Source organism: Lolium rigidum, chromosome 6, assembly GCF_022539505.1.
Source record: "Lolium rigidum isolate FL_2022 chromosome 6, APGP_CSIRO_Lrig_0.1, whole genome shotgun sequence".
Classification (NCBI taxonomy): Eukaryota; Viridiplantae; Streptophyta; class Magnoliopsida; order Poales; family Poaceae; genus Lolium; species Lolium rigidum.
Window position 1 is genome coordinate 36,554,413 of NC_061513.1, and position 22,379 is coordinate 36,576,791.

General features: G+C 42.0%; 1 long non-coding RNA gene across 1 annotated transcript; it reads left to right on the forward strand.

Annotated features, from left to right (window-relative positions):
- Positions 1–14,711: 14,711 nt before the first annotated feature.
- Positions 14,712–15,426, forward strand: LOC124659894. Its single transcript, XR_006989741.1, has 4 exons — positions 14,712–14,793; positions 15,093–15,124; positions 15,208–15,305; positions 15,386–15,426. It is a non-coding gene; the product is annotated as an uncharacterized LOC124659894 (long non-coding RNA).
- Positions 15,427–22,379: the final 6,953 nt, after the last annotated feature.

Sequence of the window (22,379 nt, forward strand, 5' to 3'; positions counted from 1 at the left end):
AACAATTAATAGTATGACTTGAAGCACATGGTTTTCCAAAAATGTATTGAGGGACACGTTGTGAAAAACCATGCCAAGAGAAACTTTCACAAATAAGATCCACAAAGATATTAGCAATGAAGCCATTTAAGCAAATTGGAGCTTGTTTGAGCAAACATGCCACATAGGAGAGAGATAATTTACGGTATCAATTCTATGTGACACAACCTCAAAAGTTCACATTTTCTAGGCTTGTAATATGCACAAAGCTTATTACTCCCCCATAATGTGATAAGGAATTTATTTTCACAAGAGGCAAATAAGATCCAACTAGAGATATTAATGAACATTAGAATTTGAATTTCTCATGAAGATGACATACCACATAGAGACTAGATAATCTTGCAATATCAATTCTATGTGATATTCCTCATGTACACACATTGTTAGGATTGTGAAATTCCTAAAGGAATATCACTCCCCAAAATGTTATAGTCCATTAATCTCTCATAAGAGCCATATAAGATACAACAAGATGCAAAGAGGCTCCAACACAAACACAAATACATGGTGTGCAACCCAACATGCATAGACTTGATTTCTCAAGAAAAAGCAAGTAGGAAGCACAACATATACAAACACATGTTAGGAACAAAACTAACACATGCAAAGGGGCGAGTAACTTTCAATATAAATGAGTTGAGCACATGTTACCGCAAGGAGGAACATTGAATATATGATAGAAGCAAGATAACCAAGACTTGGCTTGAGATAATATAAATGATGAAGATCCCTTAATTCTTCATGATGTAGCCAAGTCTCCAATGCCCTCCAAAAAGCACCTATTGATCAAGTTTTGGATTGTTGGTCCCCAACTAAGTTGGGTCCAAAGAGGTTAGTCACAATAGGCTTGGCAACCCAAATGGTTCTTTTCTTGACACCACTTTGAGCACCAACATATTTGGCAAACACATTGCCACCCTCATCCTTACAAAGAGAATAAACATCATCAATGGAGATAGAGTTGGATGAGGTACCAATAGTGCAAAAAGAGGAGATGTGGCCCTTCTCACGGCATATGTAGCAAGTTCTTTTCTTCTCCTTCTTCTCACTAGATTTCTCCACAATGGGAGCATTGGCTTGATTCTTCTTGGGAAGTGGAATTTCTTCAACTTGAGGTTGAATATGAGTTTGAGCTTGAGGCCGCTTCCCTTTTTGCTTCTTCTTCAAAGGGCAAGATCTAACATGGTTCCCTTCAATTTTGCACTTGAAGCAAACAATCTTGGCCGGGTCTTTGACTTGTACTTGGCCCTTCTTGTTGTTGTTGTTCTTGGACTTGTTCTTGTTGTTGGATTTGAATCCAAGTCCACTCTTGTCATTGGGGGATTGTTGCATACTCAACATCGTGTCAATTTTGCATTTCCCTTCATGACCCTTTATCAAGTCATTCTTCAAAGAAGTGACTTGGGCCTTGAGCTCTTTGATTTCCTCTACATGGTTAGTAACAACACAAGTACTAGAGGAAGTAGAACCTTCATTGTTAGAGCAACAAGGCAAGGAAGATAATTCATCACAAGATTTAGCAATACTATGAGTGGATGAATTACAAGGACTAGCACATGGCAATATAGCATTTTGAGTAGTAGTGCTAGTATCCACATGAGGCTCACAAGGTGTTGCCTTAGATATGATAGCCTCCTGAGCTAACTTTAGCCTATCATGAGAGGCTAGAAGATCCTCATGGGAGCTAGAAAGCTTTCCATGATTTTCTTCTAATTTCCCATAATTGCAAGTTAGCAAATCAAGTTGAGCCCTTAGCTCAACATTCTCCTTCATGATAGATGCTTCACAAGAAGTAGAGTTAGTAGCACAAGCATCATCACAAGACATATCAAGAAGAGAGGGTAACATAGCATGCTCTTTTAAATATGAAGCTTGTAGTTGCTCATATGACTTGGTGAGGATAGAGTGTTCGCTCTCCAAGGCCTTGTGGGCCTTGTCTAGATCATCTAGATCCTTAACAAGTTTATCATGGCCAACACCAACTTTGAACTTTTCATTTTTAAGCAATTTTAATTTAGCTTTAGCATGGTCTCTTTCTTTAGTGAGTTTAGCAAATATTTCATTTTGAGACACCTCAAGGGTTTGAAGTTGCTCCTCAAGAGAGGCTACGGTCTCTTGTTCTTCTTCAAGATCATTCTTTAAAGATGCTACATCATCGGCATACTCTCGTTCAAGAGCACCCTTTTTATCAATGGTGTTCTCATGCATCCAAATAAGTTTTTGGCTCTCAATAGCGGTAGTCAAGATTTCAAAGAAGTGAGAGCTAGCAATTTTATCTTTGTAAAGAACCTTGAATACACTCTCACCTTTATCGCGTAGAGAGACAACCCAATCCTCTTCTTCATATTCATCCTCATTCTTATCACCACGAGACATATTAGGTTCCATGGTAGGAGGTACCGTGGAACCCTTGGCCATAAGGCATATATGAGGACCGTGAAATAAAGATGAGGAGTTACTTGAGGCTCCTTTCAAGATCTTGTCTTGACCAATAGAATCTTTGGTTTCCTCTACATTGTTAGACACACAACAACTAGAGGAAATAGAATCATTTTTATCATGACCACAAGACAATGCAAGCATATCATCATTAGATTTTTTCAAGCAACTTACACATGATATGCAAGGACTATCAACACAAGCATGTAAATCATTTCTAGTGCTAGATGTGTTTAAGTCCAAAGATGAACCATTGCAATGAGATATAGATGAAGGATCATCAATAGTAAGCTCAATACCAACATTGCAATTTCTATCACCACTCACCATATCATTACCTTGTGTCTTGAAACACTTTGGTGAAGTGGATGAAGATGAGAACTCATCACGGCCGGAAGTGGAAGCAATACAATCATCCTCAATGATATTGGACACATCATATTTATCTCGAAGCTTTGTCCATAATTCATGAGCGCTCCCAAAAGGCATGATTGAAGAAGTAACTACATTGCTCACAACAATGGAAAACACATGAGAAGCAAGAGCATCGAGACAAGAGTTTTTCTTCTCCTCATAAGATAAATTTTGGGGATCCTTAGGAGAAGAAAAACCCATGTCAAGAAATCGCTCCATGTTCGGGGAAATACCCCGCAAAATATTAAGCACATAAATTTTCCATAGATCATAATTTGTGCCATCAAATATAAACAAGTTATTGTGATCTAATCCCCTAACCGACATCTTTACTCTCAAGGCGGTGAAGCCTAAGAATGAGAGACCTTGCTGCGATACCAATTGAAAGGACACGGATGTCGCCTAGAGGGGGGGTGAATAGGCGATTTAAAACTTTTACGAGATGGGCTTAACAAATGCGGAATAAAACTAGCGTTTACTTTGTCAAGCCCAAAGCCTATATACTATGGTTCACCTATGTGCACCAACAACTTATTCTAAGCAAGAGTTCACCTATGTGCACCAACAACTTATGCTAAGCAATACAAGCAAGTATGTGATAGCAAGATATATATAACTTCAAGCACGATGGCTATCACAAGGTAAAGTGCATAAGTAAAGAGCTCGGGTATAGAGATAACCGAGGCACGCGGGAGACGATGATTTATCCCGGAGTTCACACTCTTGCGAGTGCTAATCTCCGGTGGAGAGGTGCGGTTGCTTAGTGCTCCCGAACGCCACAAGAGGCTCACCTTGAGGTGTGGTTGCTCGATGCACACCAACGCCACAAAGGCCTCACCCCAAGATGCGGTACTCACACCACACACCGAACGCCACGAAGGCGCCTCACCTAAATCTCCGGTGACCCTCGCCACAAAGGCCTAGGTCACGGTTCCACTAAGGGATTTCCTTCGAGGCGGAAACCGGGCCTTACACAAAGATTGGGGCACACATCCACAACTTAATTGGAGGCTCCCAACAAATCGCCACAAAGGCCAAGAATCCGTCTAGGGTTCCAAGAACCCAAGAGTAACAACTTTCTTGCTTTCACCTCCACGAATCACCGTGGAGAACTCAAACCGATGCACCAAATGCAATGGCAAGAACACCACAAAGATGCTCAAGTCCTTCTCTCTCAAATTCCAACAAAGCTACAAAAGCTATTGGGGGAATAAGAGAGGAAGAACAAAGGAATTCACAAAGAACACCAAGATCAAGATCTAGAGAGTTCCACTCACAAAGAGATGGATTTGATTGGTAGAAATGTAGATCTAGATCTCCTCTTCCTTTTCCCTCAAATGGATTCAAGAATCATTGGAGGAGTAGAGGGATGTGGAAAGCTCTCAAGGTCAGCAATGGTGGAGAGCCAAAGGAGGAAGAAGAAGTTGGGAGGAAGAGGAGGAAGAAGGCCTTAAATAGGGGCCTCAGATTTCTGCCCGTTGGGGCAAAAATCGCGACAGGCCGGCAGTGCCGGCCTTGTGCCACCGGCAGTGCCGGGGTGGCCGGCAGTGCTGGCCATTTTCCACCGGCAGTGCCGGGGTGGCCGGCAGTGCTGGCCTTGCGCCACCGGCAGTGCCGGGGTGCTCCCGGCGGCAGTTCCGGCGGCAGTTCCGGCCCCCAGTTTTTGCCCAAACACCCGATACGAAAACTTTAAGAACTTTTGCATCCGGACTCCGATTTTGATGATCTTGGGCTCGTTTCGAAGCTAGTAACAAGCTCTACAAGATCATGCAGGGAACCATCATAGTCCAGTAAGGTAGGATAGAAATAAAAGACGAAAGGTTTGACCTGTCTAAAAAAGACATACCGGTAAAACCTCCAACCTCGAAAATGCAACAAGTTGAGTTAGGAAACTCGGATTTAGGTGAAACCAATTTTGTTGTAAAGGGTATGACAAGAGCTACCCAACAAAGAGTGAAAAGCTTAAGAACAAGTGGGGTAGGTTTTTCTATGTATTTTAGAGTGAAACCTCTCAATACGAGAAACCGAGAAAAACTCCAATATCGAAAACGCAACAAGTGATTCATGCGGAATCCGTTTTCGATGAACTAGAGCTTGCTATGGAAGTAACCACAAGCTCTACATCACCATATGGATAAGATCCAAATAACAACCAAGAAAGATGATGCAAGGATGCAAAGGTTTGAGCTCTCTCCGAATGATACGATCGAGTTACTCACTCGAGAGCCCTCTTGATAGTACGGCAACTAAACTATAAACCGGTCTCCAACTACACTATGAGACCGGTGAGAAAGAAACCCTATCAAGAGCAAACCTTAAACTTGCGCATTCCACTTGAGCTCGATGATGACGATCTTGACCGCAACAAGATGGAACGCCTTTCTTGCTTGTGTTTGCTAGACGAAGTCTTGTAGATTGCTCCCCCATAAACCACCATGGGAGAGCTTCTTCTTCGGCGCAACTTCACATATCCATGATCACCATATGGATGACAAGAGTCAATCAAAGGATCTCTTCGAGATGGCTCATCTTGAACTAGCACTTCATTTCTCCATGGCAAGCTTCAAGCTTATGATCTCTTCGAGTTGGCTCATCTTGAACTTGCACTTCAATTCTTCATTCTTCATCATGTTGATGTCTTGAAGTAACTTGAGGGCACACTTCATCTTCATCTTCAAGACATACTTGACACTTGATATACTTCATCAATTTCTTCTTATTGCAACCTTGAAGCCAACATATGGTTCAAGAATTGCCTATGGACAACTCCTACAAATATAACTCAATGCAAACATTAGTCCATAGGGATTGTCATTAATTACCAAAACCACACATGGGGGCTCCATGCACTTTCAATTATACTGCGATTGTTGCCCCAAAGTGAAAGACAAAAGGTTTGTTGTTTTTCCTAAGGCTAGCCATAGTGCTAGTATCTTAGTGTAGGGATTCGTAGCATAGAAAACAAAAATTTTCCTACCGCGAGAACGCAATCCAAGCCAAGATGCAATCTAGAAGATGGTAGCAACGAGGGGATGAACGAGACTAACCCTTGAAGAGTTCCAAAGCCTACGAGAGGAGGCTCTCGTTGCTGCGGTAGACGATCACTTGCCGCTTTCAAAAGCGCGTAGAAGATCTTGACGGTGCCACAATCGGGCAGCACCTCCGTACTCGGTCACACGTTCGGTGTTGATGAAGACGACGTCCTTCTCCCCGTTCCAGCGGGCAGCGGAAGTAGTAGATCCTCCTCGGAATCCCGACGGCACGACGGCGTGGTGGCGGTGTCGATGGAGAACTCCGGCGAGGGCTTCGCCTAAGCGTATGCGGGAGAAGTGGTGGAGGAGGAGAGGCTAAGGTTTGGGGAGAGGGGGTGGCTAGGGCGCCGGCCATGGGCAGCCCTAGGTGGTGCGGCCAAGAGTGGCTGCCCCCTCCCTCTCCTCCTCATTATATAGGTGGAAATCCCAAGAGTTGTAGTCCAAGTCTTCGAATAAGACCCCAACAACAAAACCTCCCATAGGTGGGAAACCTACTCAAGGGGGAGTCCTACCCAAGGTGGGACTCCCACCTTTCCCTTAGGTGGGGTGGCCGGCCACCTATGGTGGAGTCCACCTGTGACTCCACCCCTTAGGGTTTGGCTGGCCATGCAACGTGGAGTCCCTTCGGGACTCCACTTTCCATGGTGATTTCTTCCGGACTTTTCTAGAACCTGCCATAAATGCACCGGATCATTTCCAAACTTGGAATATGACTTCCTATATATGAATCTTATTCTCCGGACCTCCTCGTGATGTCCTGGATCCCATCCGAGACTCCGAACAAAACTTCGAACTCCATTCCTTATTCCATATCTACTTAAACGACATCAAACCTTAAGTGTGTCACCCTACGGTTCGCGAACTATGTAGACATGGTCGAGATCTCTCTCCGACCAATAACCAATAGCGGGATCTGGAGATCCATAATGACTCCCACATATTCAACGATGACTTAGTGATCGAATGAACCATTCACATACGATACCAATTCCCTTTGTCACGCGATATTTTACTTGTCCGAGGTTTGATCATCGGTATCTCTATACCTTGTTCAACCTCGCCTCCTGACAAGTACTCTTTACTCGTACCGTGGTATGTAGTCTCTTATGAACCATTCATATGCTTGCAAGCTATTTAGATGACATTCCACCGAGAGGGCCCAGAGTATATCTATCCGTCATCGGGATGGACAAATCCCACTGTTGATCCATATGCCTCAACTCATACTTTCCGGATACTTAATCCCACCTTTATAACCACCCATTTACGCAGTGGCGTTTGATGTAATCAAAGTACATTTCCAGCATAAGTGATTTACATGATCTCATGGTCATAAGGACTAGGTAACTATGTATCGAAAGCTTATAGCAAATAACTTAATGACGTGATGCTACGCTTAATTGGGTGTGTCCATTACATCATTCACATAATGATATAACCTTGTTATTAATAACATCCAATGTTCATGATTATGAAACTAATCATCTATTAATCAACAAGCTAGTTAAGAGGCTTTACTAGGGACTCATTGTTGTTTACATAACACACATGTATCAATGTTTCGGTTAATACAATTATAGCATGGTATATAAACATTTATCATAAACATAAAGATATATAATAACCACTTTTATTATTGCCTCTTGGGCATATCTCCAACACTTAGGTAGTATCATATGTCTTACATCCACAAAAATACTGATGTGGCATCTAATTAAAGGGAGAGATAGGATTAGAGTAACATAGGTGGATACCGTATTATATCATACTGCGGTTACAAGAAAAATTGATGCTAAATAGATCTTATACATAGATTTGCATTCAGATTTTACAAAACAATAAATTTATAAGGTTATGATACTACTCTATAATACCACCCATTATAGAGATAATACCATAGACAAGTATCATATACATAATACTACTCTATGATACTATGCACTATGACCAATCTGAGTTCCTTAGGTTAAAAGAAATTCTCGTAGTTCACAAGGTCTACCAACAAAATTTCATAAGGTGAGGATCGTAATTCTCCGGCTTCTACTGGTTTTCAGTTTTTCTAGTCAGTTTTTTTTGAACTCTTTAAAAATTTGATTTTTTGAACATTTATTATTTTTGAACATTTTTTGATTTTGAAGTTTTCTGATTTAAATTTTTTTGAAATCTGAACATTTTCCCATATTTGAACATTTTTTCTGATTCAACAATTTTCAAGTTTCAACCTTTTTTTCAAAAAAAAATCAAAATTTTATCTGAACAGTTTTGTAGTTTAAACCTTTTGGAATTTTAGAATTTTCGAAATTTAATTTTTTTGAAACACTAGTACAAATGCCCGTGCCTTGCCACGGGTCCTCAAATTATATTTCTCAATAAACATATATAATTCAAATATCATATATAAAATTTTGAAAATAGATTTCTAGGTGGGTACATAGAGTAGCAAAGTATAGACAATAAAAAAGAGGACCGAATGTTGGTTGAACTGTATCATAGAAGAACTTAATACATAGTCACAAAGAGACATGAGCGCAATAACAAAACAAGATTGTTTTGCATCTGCGTCGTTCCAAGTTGTAGGTCATCTTATTAATCTTCTCGCGGTAAGTCCCACACCTGTGTTACGGGCCGTCGAAGCTGTCAACTCAACAACCTCTCCTTTTGGATGATTTGTTGTCTCACAAAATGTGGGTGCTGCAAACATATGTATAATTGAAGGAATACTTCTTTTCTGATTAGTCCAAACAACACTGTGATATTCATAAATATCCGGAGACGACCCTGTATCATAGCCTTCTGTGTCAAACATACACAAAGGGCTTAGCAAATCTTCGATAATGGCTGGGGTAAAAAACTCCGTCGGCAGGGCGGTGGTGCGGATGCTTATTTTTCTAGGCAGCGATTCCTTGACCGCTCCAAAAGAGGATGACCACGGAGACCAAGAAAAAGGGTTTGAACAAAAGATGATATTGTTGCCAACTCCTAAAGTTTCTCGCAATGATTGAGGCGATGGAGGGCCTGTGGATCGTGCTATGAAGCCCTGAACACCAATAGATTGCACGTTTAGTTTACCACTGATACACGGTGCCACTGACTGTAACCCTGCAACAATTTCTTGTACTGTCATATCAAGACCTAATTGCATGGGCTTAGCAAGATAGATTCCGGTAGTTCTACAATTCGATCCCCACAGACATCAACATCTTATAGGAAGCAACATCCAACCCGATCGCCTTGGGCGGCTCTAGAAAAAAAAGAATGTGTCATCGTATATTTGATACTTTGGAGTGGGGTGAGGACATCCATGTTTTTTGACTGTGATAGCAACACAGTATGTCTGAACATGTTTCTATACCATGCTTGAGAGCACTGCTGAATCCTGTGAGAATATGCTAGTAACTCTAATAACGATAAATTGAGAGAACATGGTTCCTCTCTGAACCCAACAGGCACAACTGACACAGTCGAGCCTCTTTGAAGAAAGGCAATCATCATCGACAGTATGAACAACACAATAACGTAGCAAGATGCGCTCAATGGCCTTGATGGTCCGAAGATGAAGCGGCAAAGCATGTATCTGTACCTCAGTGTAGATGTCCGCAACTTCATCATTATGGTCATATTCCTCGAAGGGTGTACCGAAGTATCCTTCTGCATATTCATCCGTAGAGTAACAAATTACGTCCGAACCAGCAAGGCGAAGCATCTTGCTCTCATCTAGTACAGCACATGCATAATCGGTTGGCATATGAGTATCCAATGTGAGAATGAATACATTCGTTGGCAACTTTAATTATGCTGAAATTCATAGTCGAGATGGAGGTATGCCGAGAGCAAAGCTCGAACCGATCATCCGCGAAATCAACTCCATTCTCTGTCACGAACATGTAATTCTCAAAATTCTTCTTTACTCTTCTAGTTTTACGGCCTCCGTCTAACGAGAAAACAGTCAGGTTTCACTGTATGTTTAGCATCACAGTTATCCGCCTCCAACCATTCAGCAAAAAAAGCATCTGCAAATAGGAAGATGGAATCGATAGATTAGAACGAGATGTAGCACGTAATAATATTTCGAAAATAGGAGAAGTGGCAATCTAGCAGGTGAACATAAAATGTCGTACCAGACGGTATGCTGAACTCCAGATCCATGACACGGTGAAGATCTAGGTGAGCACAACAGAAACCAAAGATTCGTATACCTAGAACGTGTCACCGGAGAAATAATTCAGGGCATGGGTAAACAATTGTAGAAAAGTTACAGAACTTAACCATTGATTTTAAAAGTGTTTCTTCAGATTATGTTGAATGGTTTGGCATGGATTTGGGTACATATGGGATCACGATTGAGGCTGTAATATTAAGTCTGGATTCATCTTTAACCAAGATCTCCAAAATTTAAAGACTAAAATCCCTAAATTTAAGATGGGAAATGGTGAGAAGTAGAAAGCTTACAGGGTGCCGAAAGTTGACAATGGAAGGGGGGTTCGACGATGGAGGGGGAGCACCACGTCGATGTCAAGATCGCTGCGTCGCTGGCACCGTCTTCATATCTGATCCCTCATATATGATATCTTCGTAGGTATCTCGCATCGCTGGCTTTTCTTCTTATCGTTTTAGTTAAAAGGCAGCGGTATTAAGATAAGAAAATTACTCTATTTAGAGTATTATACCTCACAAGAAAGGAATGTAATAAAAATAAATCAAAGCAATTAACAGGAAAGTAATTTTCTGGAAAAAAAAGAAACGAACCGAGCCAGGCCGAAAGCCGACCCAGCTCGGCACCTTCCGCCCACGAGCCCATATACCAAACTGTCGTCCCAGTCTCTCCCTCTCCGACCTATGCTAAAAAAAACTATGCTAAAAAAAACCACTGCAGACCGTTCCACTCTCTCAGTCTCTTCCACTCTCAATTCCCCATTCGGCCATTCCCCACCGCGTCCCCACCAACCACCAGGGGCGGCGAGGGCAAGCTCCGAAGAGGGCGAGCTCGGCCATGGCATGGAGCGGGCGAGCCAGCTAGGGGCGGCACGGGAGAGATCCTCCAGGGACGGCACGGGCGAGGTACGCCATAGCCGGCGCGGGCGACCACGGCGAGATGCCGGCGCCGACGAGCTCCGCGATGGGGCGGCGCGGGCGAGCTCCTCGAGGGCGGCGAAGGCGAGCTCGGCCATGGCGCGGCTCGGGCAAGCTCTAGCCGGGGCGGCCGCGGGCGTGCGCGAGTAGCGGACATTTCGCGTCTCCAACCGTGTCCTCCGTACCTCCGGCAGCCTAGAAACCAGCGGTAATCTATTTGGAATTGCCCCTTCAGGCACCTCCCGCCGGCAAGCTGTCGGTGTTCAGCTAGACATCAGCAATCACATGATCAGCATGGCCTAAATCGCCTTCGACAAAAGCCTTTCTTCATGGGACATTTGGAAAAAAAGGAACATGGCTCTTGCTATTTTTTAGTGATATATGAGTGATATCATCGACTTTTAATGGTAGAAAAAGTAAGAAACCTGAAGCCCTCCACCTTCTCACAGGTCAAACCTCTCTCTATAATTCTAGGAGTGTGCAAAACTGAAAATTCAATCCATATATGTACTGTGATTTTTGTGGGTTTCTAATATCCCATGTCAATCCGGCATTTCGACCCATGGGTACGTCTGCCCATGGGCACCCGACCCGAATGGGTAGGGTATGGGTCTCGATGTTCGTCCATGGAAACGACCCATGGGCAACCCGATTAGTCGTGGGTCGGGCATGGGTATCAGTCTATGCCCACGGGTTGCCCGATGGGCCACCCGATTAATATTACTAATTAAAATAATTGAATTATTTTATACGGTACGTGGGCTATGATACACATACATTATACATGTAGACAGGTATACATCGTTTACACACAAAGCTCTTGTATCCAGACACCAAACATGTGCATATTAGTACTACTTGCAGTCACAAAGCCATGAACGGGAACACACCACTCTTCGTGATGAAGCCCAACAATGTGGCGATGTGTTCTAAATATTTGGTTGCGTCAAACTCTCTATTTTTTGTACCCGATGGGTTGCCCGATAGGGTCGGGTTGCCCGATGGGTTTGGGCATGGGTTTCATTCCTTACCCATGGGTAGGGTCGTGGGTCACAGATGTACCCGATAAGGGTGATGGGCATGGGTCTAGTTTAGGTTGACCCGACCAAACCCGACCCATTTCCAGCCTTAATCCCATGCATGATATTTATGCCACATATGCTCATTATGTACTTAGTGGGATCATGCACAACTGTACTATTATTTAAGGGATAATAGTACAGTAGTTTCAACTTTTGATGTAATGGTAATGACTTTGTACATACCTTGAACTCGCTGAATTTATCTCGCAGATCCGACTTGTGACGTCCCTTGAAAATTGTTTTGGAGACGAGCGAGGTTGAAATCTGGATTCACGAGACCTCTCGCCCCAGCCATGCTTGAGGTATCTTTTATATGGCTGCTTCCTTGTCGCAATTATGGGTAATGTATTAATTACATTACCATAGCGTGATGTCCGTGTCAAGTAATATGAGCATGCCGAGATACTATCTGAGGCGAGTTGATTTCATCATTGAATTGATTGCTATTATTTAGGGTTTTATTAAATAAGATGATTTGATTCACGTAATTTAGGGGTTCATTAAATGTGATGATTTGATTCAGGTAATTTAGGGATTTATTAAATGAGATGCTTTGTTAAAAATGCAGGTGATTGATCCTTTTTGCTGACTGAATATTTTTGTCATTAAACCGATGAATGTAAATTTAGAGTTTCAATTAATGAGATGCATTTTATTATCTCAAAATAATGCTCGTTCTATTGACGTCATATTTTCGTGGCAGGTCCATACTTAATATGGAACAAAATAGCTGATCGTGTGTCTACTTTGCATAAGCACTGTATTGATGGTTCATGCACCAAAGATTAATTAAATTGGCTGAAATCATTTACGGGGTGAGAAAAACAGGTATATACTGAAATGTATTTTTCCATCTTTTTTTTTTCTGTAGTAGAGATTCCTGAATTGCAGATTGTCTCAGTTGTATGCCAAGTGTGTTCTCATTTATGTAATTCACATATCTTTTATGAATATGTAGTTGTATTGTCTATGGGCAATGGAAATCTAAAAGTAGCTTGCATAATATTATTTTTTATGTCAAGATAATCAAGAGGGCAAATAAATAAAGATGGAAACATAATAGCCCATCATGTGAAAACTGGACACATTGAGATCGCCTTTGATATGTGCGAGGGCATTATGAGATGGAGAACAGAGAGTTCACTTAGTAGACAACTTTGAAAGGGCAACATATTACATCTTCATATTATGTCCTTCAAAGGGCCCCCAAAGACATGTTCGAGTCCACCAGAGCAAGCCGCCCGGATTTGAAGCCCTTCCATATTCGGAGGTTCACATACAAACCCATTTTGAACCTTTGTCGCACAAAGGCCCTGACACGTTTTAGAGTGGACACATTATAAGCTAGGCGAAGTGTTTGACGAAAAGATGCAAGATCATAATAAGCTAGGAGAGTGTCCGGATCAAAAACAAGTTGGCTGTTGTTGTCTGTTGATTTCAAAGCCCCTACGAAATTTGTGAAAACAACATATGAGTATATATAGTCATGTATGTAAGTTTATTATAATGTCAAATGGTACATCCCAACTTACATTGTGCCGTGCTGACTTCAAAAAGGATGGCAGATAAAATAGACATATCCTGCTCGGCACGTCGCCATTTCATCATGTGGCGCGACACGTGCTTGTCCCATATGCGCAGACATATGAACTCCCACCTTGTAAAGAAACAGTAATTTAGATAACAGATAATCAGAAGATAAAAAACTCAAGTTTATTTTATCATACCTATTGTTCATCAGCACGACTTCTCGGCATGGCGTGTTACGATTGGTTGACGGGAGGAATCGGACGGGGCTAACATAGACGACTATCCCAATTACATCTGAAAATGCTTAAAAGTATCAATTCAATAGCCTGAAAAGTAAAAAAGTGTGAACCAAATTTTTTACTAAAAATTTCTATGCACCTGCAAGTTGTCTGTTTGTCAGTGTTGCGACACAACTGAAATTCATGAACCGGTCTGGCAGCATAGGTATGGAAATGGTAGGCCCAGCTAAATCAATTTGGGTCCAAGAGTGCATGGTGGTGTAATAATCATTGTGTAATAATCGTTTTGTCAGTGTTTCAGCCGGCTGGAACCCAATACCTCTGATGTAGTATACATGGCCCGTTCACAACTCGTTGTTCACACGTAATGCTTGTTTGTCCGGATGCTATCGCTTCCATCTTATCACCCTATGAAAATTCCAATGTTCAAACGGATAGAAATAATAGCAATGTTCAAACGATATGAAAGAATACCCTTGTTTTCCATACTGTCTTGTAAGAAAGAATGGTTCGCCAAAATAATGTTTTTGAAATAATGATCAGAAGCACAATTTTGTTAAGAATCGTCCAATAAGATTTTGTTCCATAGTTATTGTTACCTCCTATCTTAAGATTTTGTTTCAAATTTAACACTGTTCCTTACTAATACCTGCAAATATTCCAGTGTGTTCTTGCTGTCAGGGTAGCTCTTTTGGAAAAACCTTTTCCACCTCACATTGTTTCATCTTATTTCAAGGTTGTGGTGGCTGCATTCGTTACATAGCTTGGCTGGTTCATAAATGGGCAACTTCACCTCTACCCTCGGCAATGGATTACGGAGGCAATGGATAGTTTTGAGCTTGCTCTGCGAAGACTACTCCAAGCTGTTGTTATGGTTGCCACCGGAAAAGGTGCTTCTCTAGGTGTTCTTAACAAAGGTGGCAATGCACTTAGAAAGCTCACAAGGTAAATATGGCAGGTCTGTGATCATAGTAGTGTTGGTCACTGTGTTCAAGCCGTCTGTTGCTTATGCTCGTAAGCCATTGAACTGATTGTATTCACACATGTAGTTTCTTTTCATGAATGCCATGCTGTAAGCTGCTGGCATCTGTGTTAAGCTGATTTGAACTTGTGCTATTATTAAATATACTGTTGGAGCAAGAATAGCACTGTTTTTTTCATGACGAAGTTGAATTATTGGATGTGAGTTAAACTTTTCAGCATCTCTTTATCTTCTCTTACATTTATCCTTATCTGATTTCTAGGACCCAGAGCTTGAGAGATTGCTGCTATGAAGGTACTGATCTGAATCTCACACTTGTGAAGCTTGTGTAAGTGTCGTATCATGTACTAAGCATTTCAGTTTTCTCTACGCAACAGAGAGAGGTTGAGAAGCGTGAAGTGCTTAAGAGGCAAGGTCATGGTGAATACAGGGAAATAATTGAAGGAGACTTCCTAGCGGAGGTCACTCGCTGCAAGTAAGCCATAACTCCTGTTTACGGAATTGCTTAACTCTTGCCCATGATGATTCAGTGAAGGATGTCTAATTTTTTGGTAGGATCATGGATAAGCATTTGAAGGCACTTGCGCCGGTCTATTTTGGGACTAAATTCATCAAGCTTGATGCCGAGGTCCGTATGACTTCTTCTTCTACTGCATCGATGATGCTAATTTGTTGATGATTATTTCACAATGCTCCCTTCTTTGTGACAAAACTGGCAATTAAAATGTTGCCATGTGTTATATTGTTCAAGTAAGTGCATAAACTGTTCACGGTTTCTACCTATTTCAAATTCCAATGTCATAAGGCATTATACTAATATACTGTGTTCACGGTACTTTTCTACATCAGGAAGGGTATTCTTGTTGATCGGTTAGTTGGATTTGAAGACCTTGGAGGTAAAGATGATTTTTCTACCAGGGCATTGGAAAATATTCCGAAGAGGAAAGTTTACTTTTCTGTGTATGCACATGTCTCTTCAGAAAAGTGCTCCACCACACTTGCCGCCCACCACCTCACGCCACCATGGCGTTGCAAGCACCACCGCCGTCTCACCGTGACCAACGAACTGGGGACATCAGGAACAAGACGGGCCATCCGGGAGCGAGAGGCAGCATGACAGCAGCCACGTCAGAGGGAACCGCCTCCACCGCCGCCTGCGGACACCGATCGGACGCGTTGACCAGATCACACCAGGCCCAGCTGGCCCGGCCGAGCCCGAGCGGGCTCGTGAAGATCCGGTCTCCGCGCGCAGCGTACGTGCCGCCGGCAGCGCTACCCCCCACGCTGGCCGCCCCTCCGTCCGTCACGAGGACCACCGCCGGGGAGGGAGCCGGCCCGCCCGGACCCAGATGGGGCCCAAAGGGCCACGATGCGGGCCGGCGAGCGCCGTCCCGAGCCCCCACGCCGTCCCGCGGCCAAGAAGCCGCGCCGCCGCCTCGTCGCCACCCGCCGCCACGCCGCCTGAGGGACGCGCCGCCGCCGGAACCTCGTCGACCTGGGTGCACCGCCGCCTACCCGCCAGCCCCACCTGGAGAGGAACGCGCCGGGTAGAGAAGGGCCCCCGCCGCCGGCACCGTCCGGGCTTTGCCCGACGGCTTCCGCCGGCGGCGGCGACGGGGGAGGGCGGAGGAAAGGGGGTGGAGGAGAGTTAGGGTTGGACGCCCTGGAGTCGCCCGCGGGGGAGCGACCCGAGGGCGAGGCGTTTTCCATTTCGTGGAAAAGATTGTTTTCAATACTCGATCACCTACTTCAGCTTTCTCAACACAATTTGAGATTTGAATTTGAGAAGCGGCAGGCTATTGCTCCATTGCGATTGTTAGTAGTAGTGGGGCAGTGTAATGAAATTGGTGTGGAACAAGTATCTCGATGTTGCCCGGAATAAAAAAAGAAAGAAGCAATTCGTTCACTATTAGTGTTGAATATTCATAATAATTGTATCTCTATTTCCTTACAGTTAGATAAAGTTCTAGACATTAAATTTGTCTAAATTTTGATGTATCTAGACAAACATCTAAATTTAGATGAAATTAACATTCCTGCACAGCACTGTGACCAGGAGCTTCGTCGACGCGGCCCTACTGGGCGGAACACTTGCCGCCGGCTCACGCCCCAACCGCTTCATATTCATGTCCTCCTAATTAAGTGATGTGCCCGTCTAGGCGCACTCGATGAGGGTAGTGTCGTGCACTCGGCAGTGTCGCAGTGATCAGCCTTGGCATGGCCGCTGACGATGTGTAGACGGACGGCTTCAAGGAGTTATAGGAGGCGTGGCATGGCGGAGTCGAAATAATCGCCGTCCTCGTTGCTTACTGGCTCTGAGTCGAAATGTCGGTGTTCTCTTCTTTGCTACAGATACTCACAAGTATACTACATGCAACCGTTCTTGCTCATATCTTTCTTTAGTTGTCCATGTCCTCCACAAAGAATCTTATTCGCATTCACACATCTTTCTGAAATGGTTTAATCTATTTTGCAGCTATAAACATCATTACAGTAAATTCGTTCAAACTATTTTAAACAATGAATCGGCACTCTGAAGAAATATTTAAACAGTTGAGTTGCTTATATTCCCTTCCAACATCCTATCAAAGAACTCTTTGTCTTGGAATTATTATCCAACCAATCAAATTGATATTTATATTTTGTTATAATTTTATTGTGATGAATCTTATTATTCCTTATTCTCTATCATGATGGAACATATTTATTTTCTATGGGGGTGTATTTAGTATTTACCTGAAAAACCTCCTGCATTGATAAGTAACTGTTATCCTCTAAGATGATACACGACCATTACCATAGAATATATAATTCATCCAAACTATCTAGAACGAGAGAAAGATGAATGATGCTGGTCCCATTAAATAATGGAGCAGGAGCTTCTAAATGTGAAGATTATAAACAAGGGAGCAAGATATCAACTAACAAGGTTGGCGACCTTTCATGGCACTTTGAGTGTGTTTTACTCATTAGTAAAATGCTTAATTAATGAAAAGCGCACTATAACTTCTCATTTCTCAACCATTTGTAAGAATTTTATATTGTCTGATCATAGGTTGTAAATGCGTACATTTATTGTATAAGAGCTTGTGATCGTCTGGATAGAGTGGGTGGAAAGGTATATCTAGACAACACATTGCCTTGCTGAAACGATTAGAACATCACCGCATCATGAAACGGGTGCATCTTTTCTAAAGCGTGGTAATAATTAACTCACTAAGTATGGATCTCATTCAATATGTTTTAAACATGTGAGTTTCTTAGTCTTGTATAATATTTACTACAAGTCCCTTTGAAGGTTTTTCGTCATTATGCATCCATTGACTACTTTAACTTGTTCTCCATCTATAAGCATGCATGTTTTGTAATTGATCCTCCTTTTGTGTTGTCATCGCTAGAGAGTAAAATGGTTCGATCTCACAACATGCAACTGAAGTTACAAAGATTTGCAATATACGTAAGAGACACACTTGCATTAGCATAATCCGGTTAGGATGCCGATATATTTTTATGACCACGTAGAATACCGGTTTGTATTCCAGAAAGTCCAAACAGGTGAATATCTCTAAAATTTAAGCCAAATGTTTTACTCCACTTCAATAATAAAGATAATGATCAAATATTTATCTATAGGAATGTGTCTGGTTATTTATATTTTTAAATTATGTTCTTATGTAATGGTAAAGAAGGGGCTCATTTAATTTGAATGGTGGGTATTCTACATTGCACCTTTTATTTTTTCCATGCTAATGACAAGTATTGCTGTGTAGGATGTTTTCAAGTTCAGGAATTTTTTTTCTGATGTGCTTGCTCAGGTACCGTAAAAATGAAACAGAAGGAAATATTCCTAACATTATACGACACTATTAAAGGAGCATCGAGTAGTATATTTTTTTAATATAAAACAATTAGTGGACTACCTATTTCATATTTAAACAATGTCAATTATACCGGTTGTCATAATATACTTCAGATGAGATATAATCTTATGAGTTTGTTTAGAATATCTTGCGGTACACGTAAATTTGTACATCTATCGTATTGACATATTTCGGAAAATAAAGAAGCCGTAGCAACGCACGGGCATTCAACTAGTCCTCAGTAAAGTTGTTCTTGGGTATTCTTTTCGGAAGGAGCAAAAGTTATGGTTTTTATTCCTTCTAGCTGTCAATTTAAATGCGTAAACATTCCTTCTAGGTTTCTCCCATCAAATTATGGCGTATGGATTAGGCTAGATCAGATAGTTGAATGTCTTATTTTGCGGATGCATCAGTGAAACATGTTTGGTGGTCTCAGACTTTGGAGAGTTTCTGGGTGACCGACTTTCTGGGTGATCTGAAACGATGGAGACACTGGGGAGGAAGAGGTGAACGTCTACAACTTGATGTGCATGGGCTTGAAGGTCGTTGGAGGCTGACAAAATACCAAAGAGGCTGATGGCGGCGGCAGAAGGAGGACAGGGCATCAATGGGCCGAGGCTTCTCAGAGGTGCTTGCATTGATAGCCGCCCTTTTTCTTTGCCTCCAAGAGAGACATCTCGCATGCATCCATCCATCATCCCTAAGGTATTGCAATCTAATTTTGAGATTTTTTGGTTGGAACCAGCTAGCGTCTATTAATCATGTTTTTGTGATCTCAGGAGGTTCCATTTGTGGATTACTAAAACAATCCAATGAAAAGAAAAATAGATTGTGCAATACACATAGTCTCTGGATCAATCATCAAGCTATGAGGTGCCTTCATTGGTTTTGGAGGATTTTTTCTTTCCGCTGGATTGCTGATCTACACTTCTCTTCTTGCACCTTTTAATGTTGAATCTGTTCCCCTGTGGTAGAGATTGAGAGACTTGTGCTCTTATTTTTTTACTTTGATTTATCCCTACAAGATATACTCGCAGGTTTTTACTCTGATTTGATTGCTAAGTGCTCAGTGAAAAGATCACTGAGCTAATTTCTTTTGTACCAGGAATATTATGTCGAGTGTTGAATAGATTTTCTTTATTGACACTGAATCAACACAAAGCTGATTTATTTTAATTTTACTTTTTTAAGTTCTAAACTTTTACACTTCTTCTTTAATTGCTGCAGAACTTATACCATTTCAGGAACTTTTTGTTTATTTAAACTGGTATTATTTTTGTATTCAGTAAATCTTATTTACCTTATGATTTTTTTTCCTTCTAATTCAAACCATTCTTAAACCATGGTCTAACATGTTTGATATACCATGTAGCAGCTCCAGCTTAGCACAATGGTTTTATTTACGCAAAGATTTATGGTGGCTTTAAAAAAATACACTCTTCGAAAAGTTTCCTTGTGTAAACTTCCACATCCCATGCCATTATGCCCTAGGATCATGAAATATTTTCATTTCTTAGAATCTATGATGTTGGCGATTTCCAAGCTCTTAAATGCCACTCTTGTTATTCCTAAAATAAAGCCGCAACTCGTGAAAGGGCATAAGGTCACTCTCTCCTTCGGTTTTCTGATTTTCAGTTTGCTTGCTTATCTATTACTAATATTGTCATATCTTGTAGTTCAAAATTCAAACCTTTTGTGTCTCTGTGAGGAGGGACACTTCGTTGCTGCACTTTCCAGTGATGCGGCTATTGTGCAGGGTTTGCCAAAGGATCTTAGAGAGACTAGAAAAAAGATAACATTTCCCTCTGTATGTCCTAGGAATACACCTACTTCAGAATATTGCACCACCGATGTGTTTCTCAACTTGTAAAATCAAAATTCATTGGGATAATCATTAATGAAGGTTGATGTTTCCAGGTATTTCTACAAGTCCCACTAACTTAGTTTTTTGGATTGTGGTACATTCTAGATTTACAGAGCCTCTACATTCCTTTTATGTAGTCAATTTTCTTGCAAGCTTGGAGGAATTTTCGAGACTTAGGTGCAGGGTAGCTTGTCATACTGTCAAGTTTCATTTAGAAATTCGGTCACTTGCCAGCCAAAATAGTAGGAAGGTGATTCTTTCCTTTTTTTCATATTTGTACACGTGTTGGATTACGTTTGTGTTCTTGGTTTTATCTGTAGTCGCCAATAGCTCGAGCTAGTAATTCACTTGTACTAAGGAAAAGAGATTTTACCTTATGCATTCTGGTTTGTTTCCGGTACTAGGGAGTAACTATGTAAAGTTGATTACCATTTAAAACATCTTCAGTTATATAGGATATGAATCCTGTATTTGGATACACTTTTATTGTTTTTATAGCTCTTATATCTATGTATTTAGATATGCCTTAGTAACATGTAGCTATTGACTGCATTTTTCTCTGCTGATGCATTCATCGCTTGCATTGCATATTGTGGGGCCCCGGACTTACCAGTCTGAAACTCCTGTTATGCATACAATTTCACGATCACAAGATCATTCAATCGTGAATACATAACCGAACTGATACCAGATTACATCATCCATTACAGTACCGAATTAAAATTATTACGGAAGTCTTACATCATAGGCCATCAGGGCCGTAGTTCAACAAACAGCAGCGGAAACAACTTGACTTCAAACAGCGATGGAACCCAAGTCAGGCCTTTACCCTACAAGCGGCTGACTGGGAGAGCATCCTAGTTCGCGTCTTCGGCGTCGTATTCTTCTTCATCGTAGTACTCATCTTCAAAGTCTGGTCAAGTAAATAGCCAGGACAACAATGCCAATGAGTACGTTTAAATGTACTCGCAAACCACCTTAGAGAGAAATAAAGGATATGCAATATGGCAGTAGCAAGGAACAGACACTAAAATAGGGTGACAAGGAGCGAGAGGTAGTTCCTCTCAAGAGTATGACATCTATATATCTTTGTTGAAAAACTTTTTGTAAACCACTTTTATTGCAGACTAATAGGTAAGGATAACCCATGCTTGTTTCCGGCCATCTCAAATGGACAACACACTTATTCCATATTTTCCACCGTACCTCCCAGGTACTTTTCCACCAGTCCCACTGGCGTCACTTTCCCAAAACAATATTTGAGAAAACACTTTTATAAACCAAAAAACTCTTTAATACTAAGCAGCAGCCTTTCCAACCGTCAATAACCGCGAACACGGCTATTCGGATAGTTTTCACTCCGCAGAGGTTGTACACTTTCCCCACAAGATCTGTGTACTCATCGTGTGGGCATTTTCCATGCATAACAACATATGCCACAACAAGTACCCGATCGTAGTTTTTCGCCTGCTCGCCTTAGCCTAAGACATGCCGCCCAGAGTTGTACCTTCCAACACCAGAGTCCGAGGGGTCGTTTACCTAGGAGTAGCAAATTCTCTGGCCAGCTCGATCCTCCGGAATGCCGCGACCAACTGCGGGGCATTATTCAATGGGAGCTCATAGGTTGTACCCCTGCCATCGGTACGCAATGGAAAGGCGTTCCCAGTTCGTCGGGAAGTCCACGGTCGATAGGTGTCCATGCTCGGACTACCCCTTACATTTGCAGGACCCAAACTAAGGCGAGGCAAACTACTACGCTACGCCCCGTGCCCACTTTGGGGTAATGTGGTTGTACTGTCTTTCTGTCCGGGTGAGTACTTAGGCG